This window comes from Chrysochloris asiatica, unplaced genomic scaffold, assembly GCF_000296735.1.
Source record: "Chrysochloris asiatica unplaced genomic scaffold, ChrAsi1.0 scaffold00051, whole genome shotgun sequence".
NCBI classification, from domain to species: domain Eukaryota; kingdom Metazoa; phylum Chordata; class Mammalia; order Afrosoricida; family Chrysochloridae; genus Chrysochloris; species Chrysochloris asiatica.
This window is the reverse complement of record NW_006408569.1, coordinates 14,253,665-14,267,707: the sequence shown is the minus strand read 5'-3', so window position 1 is coordinate 14,267,707 and position 14,043 is coordinate 14,253,665. Positions and strand designations below refer to the sequence as shown.

Below are 14,043 nucleotides of genomic sequence, written 5' to 3'. Positions count from 1 at the left end.
AGAAAAAGAGGAAGACCCCCAACGAGATGGATCGGCCAGGTGGCATCATTGATGGACTTGGGGGTGGCAGCAGTGGTGAGGTTGGCCCAGGATCGAGCATCGTTTCGTTCTGCTGTGCATGGGGTCACTATGAGTCGGTTCCGACTCGATGGCACCTGACAACAACAACAACAAGGTATTTCTATTTCCAATCCTTCCATCTTCTTTTGATGCTTTCTGCATCATTCAATAATTTCCCCAGAGATTCCTTCAATAACGAAAGTCGAGGCTTGAATTTTTTCTTCAGTTCTCCCAGCTTGAGAAATGCTGAGCGTGTTCTTCCTTTTTGGTTTGGTTTTTGATTCCAGATCTTTGCACATTTTGTTATAATATTTGACTTTATCTTCTCGAGCTTATCTTTGAAATTTTCTGTCAGCTCTTGTACCTTCTCATTTCTTCCTTTTGCTTTAGCATGTCTACACTGGAGATTAAGTTCCATTGTCTCTTCTGACATCCATTTAGATCTTTTCCTTCTTTCTTGTCTTCTTAATGACTTTTTGCTTTTTTCCTGTATGATGTTCTTAATGCCATCCCACAACTCTTCTGGTCTTCAGTCTTTATGGTTTAATGTATCAAATCTGTTCTTTACATTATCTCTAAATTCATGTGGGATATATTCATTTCCATATATGACATGTAACAAAGCTTTTTACTTGTAACAAAGGTTTTCACTTGATAGAAAGCAGTTATTGTTCAGTAGGTGAAAATATTCTCTAATAAAGCCTATGTCATGGATTTTATTATAATCTTATCATCATAAGAATTCTTTGAGGGTAAGAATGTGGTGGAAAGAGTAGTGGGTGTGAAAAAAGGATACTTGCATACCGGATTCCTCTGTAGCCAAAGGAAACTGAGAAAGAAAAGGCAGGGATCGGAGAAAATCCAGGAGATTATGATGTAATTAAATCCATGAGAGGGGACCACGATGGCTCCATAAGATAAACACTGAACTGACCTAGAATGTCTGCGGTTTGAGCCCACCAGCCACTCCATGGGAGAAAGAAGAGTCTTTCTGGTCTTGCAAGGATTTAAACCCCATACAAGGTTCCTATGAGTTGGAGCCAACTCTACAGCTCTTAACAACAAAAACAAAGCCAAGAGAAGTCTTTGTTTTTTCTTCTTCTAGAATAATAGAGTAACTAACTGTGTCTAATATTGCTAAAAGGTCAAATAAAGCATGGGCAGAGAAGTGTATATTGGATTTAGCAATATGGACATTGTTGGTGACTTTAAGAAGAGCTGTATTGATAAACTGGTAATTTATAAAGTCAAAGTGCAAGGTGTGGAAGAGGGAATGGAAAGCTGTGTGTAAGATCACCAGACTATAAGAAAAATCCAGGCTCCAATAAGTGACATCAAGCTGATTCTGACCCATATTGATTTCATGTGACAGAGTAGGACTGCTCCACTGGCCAGACACACATCACTAGTTCTTTTTACCCTCAAAGCCACTGGGTGGGTTCAAACTGCCTGCTAACCTTTTAGCTAGCAACTGAATAGTTAACTACTGTGACATCAGAGCTCCTTGATATAGCACCTACTTTTGTTATTGTTTTTAAGTGCCTTCGAGTTGGTACCAACTCATAAAAACCTTAAATAGGGTTTTTGAGGAGTGACTAGTAGGTTTGAATTGCCCATCTTGCAGTTAGCAATCCAGTGCTTATCCTACAACGCCACAAAAGTACTCCAAAATACTACTTGGTTTCTATATTTTGTTCCGGAATCTCTGATTTATAATTGGAATTTATAATTTCTACTCTTTTAGGAGCTCTGGTAGCGTAGTGGTTACGAATCGGGCTGCAAACCTTAAGGTCAGCGGTTCGAAACTACCAGCCGCTCCGCGGGAGAAAGATGAGGCTTTCTACTCCCGTAAGGATTTACACCCTCGGAAACCCTGTACAGGGTCGCTATGGGTCGGAACCGACTTGACGGCACTTAACAACACAACAACATCAACTCTTTTAGTAAACCTGAGATTGTAATTCTGCCCACTGTTAGTTGCCTCCCTGATACAAAACACTAAAAACTGAACTGGCATAAGCATTTCTAAGATTAGATAGCTAATTGGCCAGAGCCATTCAAATCAGAAGTTGCTGGAACAATTGAAGGCCACCATTTTGCATACATTGCTATATAAGTACAGATTTTAGGCAAAGAGGAATATATCATTCTTGTTCTTGCCTGAAAAATAATAGGACAAGATGAACAGTATTGACAAAATGGCAGACTAGGCTATTCTTAAACTATCTCAATACAAACCCATAGAGATTTTAGATATAATGTAGCAATTTAAAAAATTGCATGTCTTAGCTCACAAGAAAGAGAAATCATCAAGTGTTAGAAGCAAAGAGGATGCTAAAGACCACAGCAATACACATACAAGTCAACCCTCTGGCAGCCTTGAGGTGTTATTAGACCCAGTAATGGCTACGGGCTTGAGTATTTATGTCCACAAAGAGAAAAGAGATGAGGACTTGGACTGAAACTCCTGGAAGAAAGCCAGTGAGATGGAGACAAATAAACTCTATCTAGCCACTAGCAGCCCAGAGGGATGGAAATGAGGTACTGTCTATATAAAATAATAAAAGTGATTAATTTGGGGAGTATAAAACAATACAGAAATAAAAGATTCCACTCTAATAATAATAATATGAAAGATGACACATATTAAAATGAGTGACACTCAATTTGTAGCCTTGTATTATTCAGTAGTTAGGTAAGAGAAACTTTGTCAATTGTGCATATAAAAATGTAAAGGTGGAATTCAGTTTGTAGTGATTTGGACCCAAGTGATTTTTACCATTCCCTCCTGATAGAAACTAGAAAATCTGGTCAAACTATATTTTAAAAATCTGTTGCAAGTTACTGGAGTTCACAACACATTAAAAAATTACTGGGCCAAATTCCAGTAATTTTAAGAAAACTCAGAAAGGTGATGCTCTTCTTCTTGAAGTGTCTGTCCATTCTGGTTGGGGCAGCTGGAAGGCTCATAGGCTGGGCAGAGCTTTTGATAGTCTCGTATGGAAGAAACCATATTTGAGTAGATAATGGCTATAAAGTACCTAACACTGAAGAAAACACTGAACCAAATATATAAAGCAAAATTGAACAAACGTAAAGGACAAAAGTACAGATTCACAATCATAGCCAGAAGCTTTAATTCCCCTTCCTTCATTAACCAATTGTTGTTAAGTGTCTTCAAGTGTGTTCTGACTCATAGCGACCCTGCATAGGGTTTCCAAGTAGCGGCCGGTAGGTTTGAACTGCTGAACTTGCAGCTCAAACTGACCTTGAAGTTCAGTGCATTATCCTGCAGCCCCACACCAGGACTCCTCATTAGCCAACAGAACAAGCAAAAATGCAAATGAGAAAGGATATGGGTATTTCAGCAATACAGTTAGCAAATATGACCCACTTGCCTTCCAGTTTAAAAGTATGTTGACTCATAGTAACCCTATAGGGCACAAAAGAATTGCCTCACAGGGTTTTCCAGTCTGAATGAAGCAGACTGCCTCATTTTTTCCCTGAGGTTTGAAATGCCAAACTTTTGGTTAGGTTAGTAGCTGAGTACTTGAACCACTTAACCACCAGGATTCCTTACTGGAAGAGTAAACACTACAACCAGTGCCTACAAAAATTTCTAGTGTACATAGAAAATTTACAAGTATAAATATTTGGCATGTGCTGGGCTATAAAGCATATTTCAACAGATTTCAAAGTATTTCAATCATATGTAGCATGTTTTCTGCCAACTATGGCATTCAACTTGAAATCAGTAGCAGCAAAAGATAATAATAAAGTCCATATGTTTGAAAATTAAGAAGTATGTTCCTGCATAAACTATAGGACAAAGAAGAAGCAATAGAAATGAAAAAAAGTCTTGAGATAAATGAAAATAAAGGTACCACATATCAAAAGTTATGTAATATAGTTAAAAGCCATATTTAGTTTTTAATATAGTTAAAAGCCATGATTTTCAGCTAGGTTTCTTTTCTAAAATGTGTATAGGGACATTTTAGAAAAGAAACCTAGCTAAAAAGCAATGAGCCAAGCATTCATTTGAAGAAATTAGAAATAGAAGAGCAAAGTAAACCCAAAGAAAGTAAAAAGGAAATTGTCATTATAAAAATTATAATTAATTAAACAGGAACGAACATACCATAGAAACGGATCAACAAAACTAATAGTTGATGACTTTAAGAGAAAGGTAAAATGGATAACTCACTAGTGAGACTGATCAAAAAGAAAAAAAGACAACACCCAAATAACCAATATTATGAGGGAAAAAGATGTCATTACAACAGATCTCAGAGATATAAGGTAGAGTAAGAGGATATGAGAAACAACTGCTTGTCAGTATAGTTAAAAATTTAGAAGAAATGGTAAATCCACCAATGTGGTTGCTGTTAAATGTCATAGAGTCAGTTTTGACTCATAGTGACCCTGTATAGCGTTTCTAAGGACCTTGCAATTAGCAGTTCAGTACTACACCAGGACCAGTAAGAGTGAATATAGTCTTAGAATAGGATCAAATTGTCAAGTGTCATATAAGGATACTTGATTTATGTCAAAGTTGGCATTGTAGACAAGTGGAGAAAGACTATTGTTTTTCATCAAATGGTCCTGGGTAAATTAAATATTAATTGGGAAAAAATTAATTTTTATCTCACCTCAAACACAAAATCAATTCCAGGTAGGATGTAGTAAATGTGAATCAACAAAGCATCTAGAACATACTTTAAGAGAATAACGTTATGAAGGATATTTTTAGCAGTACATAAAAAGTACTAGCTATAAAGGAAAAATAAATAAAATATTGACTATATCCACATTAAGAATTTCTTTTCAATAAAGTCTTACAGTTTAAGAAACCCTACTCTTTCTATAGGGCTGTATGAATTGAAATTGACTTGATGACAATGGGTTTCATTTTGGGTGGGTTATCAAAAGACAGAGAAAATACATGACACAAAGTGAGAAAATATATTCACAGAACATACAATGGAGAACTAAACAGTATTCCACAAAAGAAGATTTCCAAATGGCCAATAGGCATATGGAAAGGTGTTCAACATCATCACTCATCAGCAAGATGCAAATTAAAACGAAAATGAGTGACCGCTGTACATTCATGGTATTGTTCAAATTGACAAGAATGACAGTTAAAAGTTCCTTGGTGGTGAAAATGGTTAAAACTCTTGGCTGCTAACTGAAAGGTTAGAGATTTGTGTCCTCCCAGAAGCACCTCAGAAGAAATACCTGAACATCTATTTTTAAAAAAATCAATCATTGAAAAGCCTATGGAGCACAGTTCTACTCTGACAAATATGGGATTGCCATCAGTTGGAATCAATGATATCAAAAATCAAAAACAATGATAATTGTTGTTTCTTATATGTTGGGGTCAATGTGCAGCAACAGAAAATTTCATACACTGTAGGCGGTTGTGTAAATTGGTATAAATACTTCGGAAAACTAACTGACATTATCTGCTGAAGCTATATGTATATACTGTGACTCAAAAATTCCACTTCTCAGTATTTATTCAACAGAAAAGCCAGTAAGCAAATAATCACAAAAAGATAGATATAAAAATGTTCATAGCAGAATTCTATGTAATAGCCAAACAATGAAAACAACTCAGTGGCTTTCAACATTACAATAGATAATTAATAGTAGTAATTAAGGAAAGAAATAGTATTCCACAATAAAAATCGATGATCTACAGCAGTGCACCATAATATGGATGTTGTTGTTAAGTACCATCGAGTCGGTTCCAACTCATAGTGACCCCGAATAGTGTTTCTGAGGAGCAACTGGTGGGTTTGAACTGCCGACTTTGTGGTTAGCAGTCCAGTGCTTATCCTATAGTACCATTATATATATTGCTGTTGTTAAGTACCATGGAGTCAGTTCCAACTCATAGCGACCCTGTATAGGGTTTCCGAGGAGCAGCTGGTGAGTCTGAACCACCAATCTTGTGTTTCAAACCCAAACCGACCTCGAGGTCGAAAGTTTATCATATGGTGTCACACCAGGACTCCTATTTAGATAGATAGATAGATAGATAGATAGATAGATAGATAGATAGATCTCAAAAAATAATGTTGACCCACAAATATGTAAAGGTTTGAAAGAAGATATTTGCAAATGGGCATTTACCTTTGCTGCAAACACATCTATGAATGTGGTGGAGCATGCAGCTTTTTAGCTATTATCAAGCATCTTAAGGCAATGAGCTGCTGGGCTTGGGAACTCAGGATCATAGTCTCAGGGGACACCATGGTCAATTGGCATAATATAGTCCACAAAGACAATGTTAAACATCCTACTTGGGTGAGTAGAATCTGGGATCTTAAAAGCTCATGAGGGACCATCTAAGGTGCAATTATTGGTCTCTCCTTGTGAGGAAGAGAGAAGAGTGATGAGTGGTCTCTTTATGTTCAGAAGAAAGAAGAGTGATGAGAATTGAAGATTGTTGTTGTTAATTACCATCGAGTCAGTTCTGATTCATAGCGACCCTGAAAAGGGTTTTTAGGAGAAGCTGGTGCATTTGAACCACCGACCCTGTGGTTAGCAGTCCAGTGCTTATTTGAAGGTACCTGGAATAAATTATTCCAATAGACTAATGGAACATGTGAACAGCAGTCTCTGTGACTGTGAGACATGAAGAACTAGATGCTTTTCTGCTACCACTAGCAACTGCTCTGTAAGGGAACATTTTAGAAGGTCCAAGATAGAGTGGGGAAAAAGTTGAACAAAACTCAAAATTATAAAACAAACAAACAGAAAAAAGACCAGGCTTACTAGTCAGAAAGAGACTGGAGGAACCTGAGACTATAGCCCTTAGTCATTCTTCAGGTCTGAATTGAAGTCACCCTCATGGTCCAATTTGCAGCCAAGCAGTAGATAGATCTATAGATATGGGGGAGGGGGACAACACAAGAGAAGTATGCTCACCATGGAATGGCCAATTATTCAAGATCAAAATGACAACATTTACCTAAGGACAATGTTAAGAAGGGACAATGTTGAGGGAGGATGGAATGGAAATTGGAACCACAGGGAGGAAGTAGGATAACTGTTTTGAACAGAGTGGACTGCAATCATTGAGATGAAGCAAAGTGTATGATTTGTTGAATGTAAAACTGATGATCTTGTCTGTAAAGCTTCAGTCAATTCACAATTAAAAGAAAAAAAATAATGCTGAGTCAAAGAAATCAGATACAAGATCATAAATTGACCTTTGAGGGGAGAGGGGAGAAATGGTAATAATTGAAGCAAGGGCACAAAGGAGACTTTGAGGGCTAGATCCTATTTGTTGTCCTTGGCTGTGCAGGGCTACACAGGTGAAGTCATCGTTTGATAATCATTGAGCTGAACACAGATTTTATTTATTTTTTTTTTATGTGCTCTATTTTAATAAACTATCTTTGAAAAATTAAAGGTAACACTAAAGAGCAGAAACAGAAGGAGCTCTGGGAGCGTAGTGGTTACGAGTTGGACTGCCAACCTCAAGGTCAGCAGTTTGAAACTACCAGCAGTTCCGCAGGAGAAAGATGAGGTGTTCTGCTCCCGTAAAGAATTACAGCCTCAGAAACCCTGTTCATGATCACTATGAGTCGGAACCGACTCCACGGTACTTAACAACAACGTAACAACAACCCAGTAGAGGACACGACTCGTTTGCCAGTTTGTTGTACTGTGGTAGTTTGCGTGTTGCTGTGATTCTGAAAGCTATGCCACAGATATTTGAAATACCAGCAGGGTCACCATGTTGGACAGGTTTCAACTGAGCTTCCAGACGAAGACAGACTAGGAAGAAGAAGAGACGGACTACTTCTGAATATTTAGTCACTGAAAACCTTTTGAATAGCAGTGAAACACTGTCAACAGCAGAATACTAAATATTGAAATATGATGAAAAACACCAGAATATTGTCAGATATAGAGCCAGAAGATGAGCTTCTTAGGTTGCAAGACACTCAAAATACGAACGGGGAAGAGCTGCCTCATCAAAGTACAGTTGATCGTAATGATGCAAATGGAACAAATCCTTCGGGACCTTCATTTGCTGATGGGGCACAACTCAAAATGAAGAGAAACGGCTGTACAACTATTAAAAATCAGAGCATGGACCAATAAATAATATCCATATAAATGAAGAAAAGATTGAAGTTGTCAAAGATTTCATTTTGCTCGGATTATCCATCGACACTCATGGAAGCAGCAGTCAAGAAACCAAATGACGGATTGCATTAAGCAGATCTGCTGCACAAGATCTCTTTAAAATGCTGAAGTGCAAAGATGTCAGTTTGAGGACAAAGATGTGCCTGACCCAAGCCATAGTATTTTCAGTCACCTCATATGCATGTGAATGAAAGTAGGACAGTGAATAAGAAGACTGTAGAAGAATTGATACATTTGAGTTACAGTGTTAGAGGAGACTATTAAAAGTACCATGGACTGCCAAAAGAACAAACCAATCTGTGTTGGAAGAAGTACATCCAGAATGCTCCTTGAAAGCCAGGATGGCCAGATTTCATCTATCATACTTTGGACATATTATCAAAAGGGACCAGACTCTGGAGAAGGCATGTTTGATAAAGTGGAGGGTTAACCCCCAACAGCTATGGGTTCAAACATAGCAACCATGTGAGGCTGGCGAAGGACTGGGCAGTGTTTCTTTCTATTGTGCATGGGGTCACTCTGAGTCAGTATCGACTCAATAGCACCTAACAACAACAGCAAACCCAGTAGAGAAGACGAAAGAATGAAGAAACTTAGTAGACACAAAAGATGAAAGAATATAAATCCAAATCAATCAGTATTCCTAATAAATAAAAAATAAATAACTTTCAAATATAAGAGAGGGAATTTGGAACAGAATGAAATAAATATTTAGTTTAGTTTTGTTTACATATGAAAACATATTAACAGAGAATTTTGAAATAAAAGAAAAAGGCAAACTAGAAAAATAAACCTGGAGAAAGATGGAATAGCTATATTATCAGAATCCAGCTGATATGAAGTGAGGGGAGACGCACAAAAACACCCAAACTTGCAGATAGTACCCATGTGATCTAGCTTTGATGGCTTGATCATCAGAACTTGACCAGAGGAAGATAAAAAAGAAAATAATTTTTGGTACAAGAAATGAGGGTAATTGTGGGGGAAGATAGAGTCCCCACGAATAGTTTTCTTCTTGTCTAGATGGGTCTGGTAAAAAGACATGGGGATAAGATTCTTATGATTCAATAGTGAGTAATTGTTATCATGACTAATTGCAACTGTCACAATTGTAAAGGTAGACGTTTTGTAACAAAAATGAGGGAGTAGTTAATCTTACAGTCCAGAAACAGAAGACCCTGTGGCCATCAAGGGAGAAGAGCACAAGCGGAATGTGGGGCCTTATCCAGAGAAGCAGCAACCCCAGAGATGGAGGCAGAGATGGGGACAAGGAGAGAGGGAGCAGCTGAGGACTCTAGATTCATGGGAAGAGAGGGACTAAGAGCTGGAGGCCAGGAAGCAGATTTGCAGAATGTGCTCTTTGGTGGTGTAAATTATTATATATGCCTGAGTGCTTTTTTTTGTTTTTGTTTTTTTTAAGAGCTAAAATGAATAGAGAGAAATACTGTTAACTGATTGTACACGGAGGGGATTTTAATCATTGTAATGAAACAAAGTATATGATTTCTTGAATGTAAAACTGATGATCTGCCCTGTAAACTTTCACTAAAGCCACAAAAACTTTTAAAACAAACAAACAACAACAACAAAAACATAAGTAAAAGGGAAAAAATAATAAAGATTTGAACAGAAAATAAAAGCAGAAATAAAGAAATAGTAGAGAAGACAACAAATCCAGAATCTGGGTCTTTAACAAGAATAATGAATTAGAGCAACTTCAGGCAAGGTAGAGCAATAAAGAAAAGAAAAGGAAAAATAAAAATAAACATTAAAGACTAGAATTTAAAAAATAAATGAGTGAATGTTATGAACAACTTTCAGTAAATTTGAAAACTTAGATGAAATAGATGTTTTTCAAGAAAAAAACAAAACAAAACGGGTTTGAGAAGAAATAGAAAACCTGAATACACATTACATATCCTGAAAATAGCCAGATGGTTTTACAGGTGTATTTTGCCAACTTTACAAAAGACAGATAATTTCTGTTTTAAATAAATTACACCAGAGAATAGGAAAATAGAGAAAGCTTCCTGACTCATTTTATGAGACTACTATAATCCAGTTCCAAACTAGGATAGGAAAACAAGAAAGGACTGTTTTAATAGGCTAATTCTTTTATAAGCAAGTTTGCAAAAATTCCCAGTAAAATATCTAAACACCAAACTAGCAACATATAGACATACACACAGACATCCCCCTGCTCCCCCATGTATAAATCCCAACTTAGGAAGCAGAAGGCTAGGATACTTGAACTTTAGAAAATCTATTAATATAATTTACCATTGAGTTAATCCATTTTACATAAATCGATTTCATAGTAAATTAAATAAAAAATTGTCATCTTACTATATGCAGAAAGTTGTTGTTAAATGCTGTTGAGTTGATTCTGACTCAGACACCCTGTATATGATTTCTGAGGAGGAGGTAGTGGATTTGAACTGCCAACCTTGTGGTCTGCAATCCAGTGCTGATCCTACAGTGCCACACCAAGAGTATAGTATGAAATTTAGTTCTTATTTAAGGATAAACTCTTTTAGCAAATTAGGACTAGAAGGGAACTTACTGAACATGACAAGGTGATTTACTAAAATCCTATTATAAACATCCTATTTACTGACACACTAATAGAGATATACCCTTTAAATTCAAAAGTACTAGGATTCACTACTACTTTTAATTCAGTGCTGTACTGGACATCTTAACCGGCACAATAAGGCAACCAAAACTAAACCTGTGTAATACCTAGAAAAAAAAGAGACAACATTTGAAAATACAGGTAAACTATGAAAACAAAAAGAGAGGATGGCCAAGCTGTTGAGTGAAAGATAAAAGTGAAACAAACCCAAAAATCATTACCATGCCTACATATTACCCACTGCCATCAAGATGATTCTGACTCGTATTGACCTGAGAGAGCATTTCTGGAGCGATAAATCTTTGTGGGAACAGATAGTCTCCTCTTTCTCCCATGGAACAGCTCGTGGATTTGAACTACTGACCGTGCAATTAGAAGTCCAGGGTTTATCTTTCAGCACCTATATATTAGGGACAGCTTTTAGAACAGTTAGCGTCCTGGTGTGACGTTGTAGGTTAATGTGCTGGACTACAAAGTCGGTTTGAAACACAAAGTTGGCAGTTCAAGCTCACTAGTTGCTCCTTAGAAAAGCAACTCCCACTAAAACACTTACTGATGAAGATCAAAAACTACAATCTTTAGTATGGATTGTGCCTCAATGTAAAGAAAATGAAAATCCTCACCACTGGACCAATCAATAGCCAGATGAATGGAAAAAAGACTGAAGTGGTTAGGGATTCCAATTTTCTGCGATCCATAATCAATGCTCATGGAAGCAGCAGTCAATCAAAGTACATATTTCAAGTACTCTTCACTTCCAGCAAGCAAGGTTGTATTACCAGAATATCTCAGGTTGTAAATGAGTCTTCCTCCAATCCTGATACCATGTTCTTCTTTATATAATTCAGCTTCTTGGATTATTTGCTCAGCATATAGGTGGAATAAATACGATAAAAGGATACAACCCTGGCACACACCTTTCCTGATTTTTAACCATTTAGGATCCTCTTGTTCCACTTGAATGATTGCCTCTTGATTTATGTACAAGTTCCACATGAGCACAGTTAAGTTTCCTGGAATACCAATATTTGCAATGTTATCCATAGTTAGTTATAATCCACACAGATGGATGCCTTTGCTCAGTCAGTAAAGCAGAAATAAACATCTTGCTGGTAAAGTAAATTTAGAATAGTGGTTTGCATAGTTTGTTATGATCCACACAATCGAATGCCTTTGCGAAATCAATAACTCAGAAGTAAACATCTTTCTGGTAAACTAAATTTAGGATAGGAGTTTGTACTGTAGGGAAGGGAGCAGGGAAGGATCACAAAAGGCTCCATAGAGATCTGTAGGACTCCTAATCACAAGACTGGAAGTTCAACCCCACCAGTGGCAAATGGGGAACCCTATACAGGTAGGACCACCACTAGTCTGTCAGTTTTTTGTACTGTGGTGGCTTGTGAGCTGCTATGATTCTGGAAGCTATGCCACGGGTATTTTAAATGCCAGCAGGGTCACCCATGGTGGACAGGTTTCACATGAGCTTCCAGACAAAGACAGACTAGGAAGAAGGGGTGACAAATTACTTCCAAATATTTAGTCACTGAAAACCTTATGAATAGCAGAGAAACACTATCAAATATAGTGCTGGAAAATGAGCCCCTCAGGTTGGAAGGCACTCAAAATGCGACTGGGGAAGAGCTGCCTCCTCAAAGTAGAGTTGACCATGATGACGTGAATGGAGTAAAGCCCAGGGGAGTAAAGTCCGCGGGACCTTCATTTGCTGATGGGGCACAATTCAAAATGAAGAGAAACAGCTGTAAGCATCCATTAATAATTGGAACATGAAATGTACAAAGTATGAATCTAGGAAAACTAGAAATTGTCAAAAATGAAATGGAATGCATAAACATCAATATCTTAGGCATTAGTGAGCTGAAATGGACTGATATTGGCCATTTTGAATCTGACAACTGCATGGTTTACTGTGCTGGGAATGACAAATTGAAGAGGAATGGTGTTACATTGATTGTCAAAAAGAACATATCCAGATCAGTCATGATGTATAATGCTGTCTGTGATAGGATAATATCCCTGCACCTATAGTGAAGACCTGTTCATACCACTATTATTCAAATTTAAGTAACAACCACTAAAACCGGTGAGGATGAAAGAGAAGAATTCTATCAAGTTCTTCAATCTGAAACTGATCAAACATTCAATCAAGATGTACTGATCATTACAGGTGATTGGAATGCAAAGGTTGGGAACAAAGAGGAAGGATCAGTAGTTGGAAAATATGGCCGTGATGATAGAAATAATACTGGAGATTGCATGATAGAATTCTGCAAAATCAGTGATTTGTTCATTTCAAATACCTTCTTTAGACAGCGTAACAGGTGACCATACACATGGACCTCACCAGATGGAATACACAGAAATCAAATTGACTACATCTGTGAAAAGAAACAAAGGAAAAGCTCCATGTCATCAGTCAAAACAAGGGCAGGGGTAGGTTGTGGAACAGGCCATCAATTGCTCATATGCAAATTCAAACTGAAGCGGAGAAAATGAAAACAAGAACCAAAAGCCAGAATGTGACCTTGAATATATCCCACCTGAATTTAGAGATTATCTGAAGAATAAATTTGATACATTAAACACTAAAGACCGAAGACCAGAAGAGTTGTGGGAAGACATCAAGAACATCATACATGAAGAAAGCAAAAAGTCATTAAGAAGACAAGAAAGAAGGGAAAAAATCAAAATAGATGTCAGAAGAGACACTGAAACTTGCTCTCCAGCATAGAGATGCTAAAGTAAATGGAAGAAATGAGGAGGTACAAGAGCTGAACAGAAAATTTCAAAGGTCAGCTCGAGAAGATAAAGCCAAATATTACAACGAAATGTGCAAAGATCTGGAGTCAGAAAACCAAAAGGGAAGAACATGCTCAGCATTTCTCAAACTAGGGGAACTGAAGAAAAAATTCAAGCCTTGACTTTCGTTATTGAAAGATTCTCTGGGCAAATTATTGAATGATATAGAAAACATCGAAAAGAATACACAGGGTCACTAAATCAAAAGGAAATTGTTGATGTTCAATCATTTCAAGAGGTAGCATATGATCAAGAGCCAATGATATTGAAGGAGGAAGTCCAAGGTGCATTGAAGGAAATGGCAAAGAACAAGACATCAGGAATTGATGGAATAAAAATTGAAATCTTTCAAGAAAGTGAGG

General features: G+C 37.2%; 1 protein-coding gene across 3 annotated transcripts in view; it reads right to left on the bottom strand.

Annotated features, from left to right (window-relative positions):
* Positions 1–14,043, bottom strand: part of TENM1 (teneurin transmembrane protein 1) — an 884,561-nt gene that overhangs the window by 281,435 nt on the left and 589,083 nt on the right. The gene's annotated exons all lie outside the window — the stretch shown is intronic.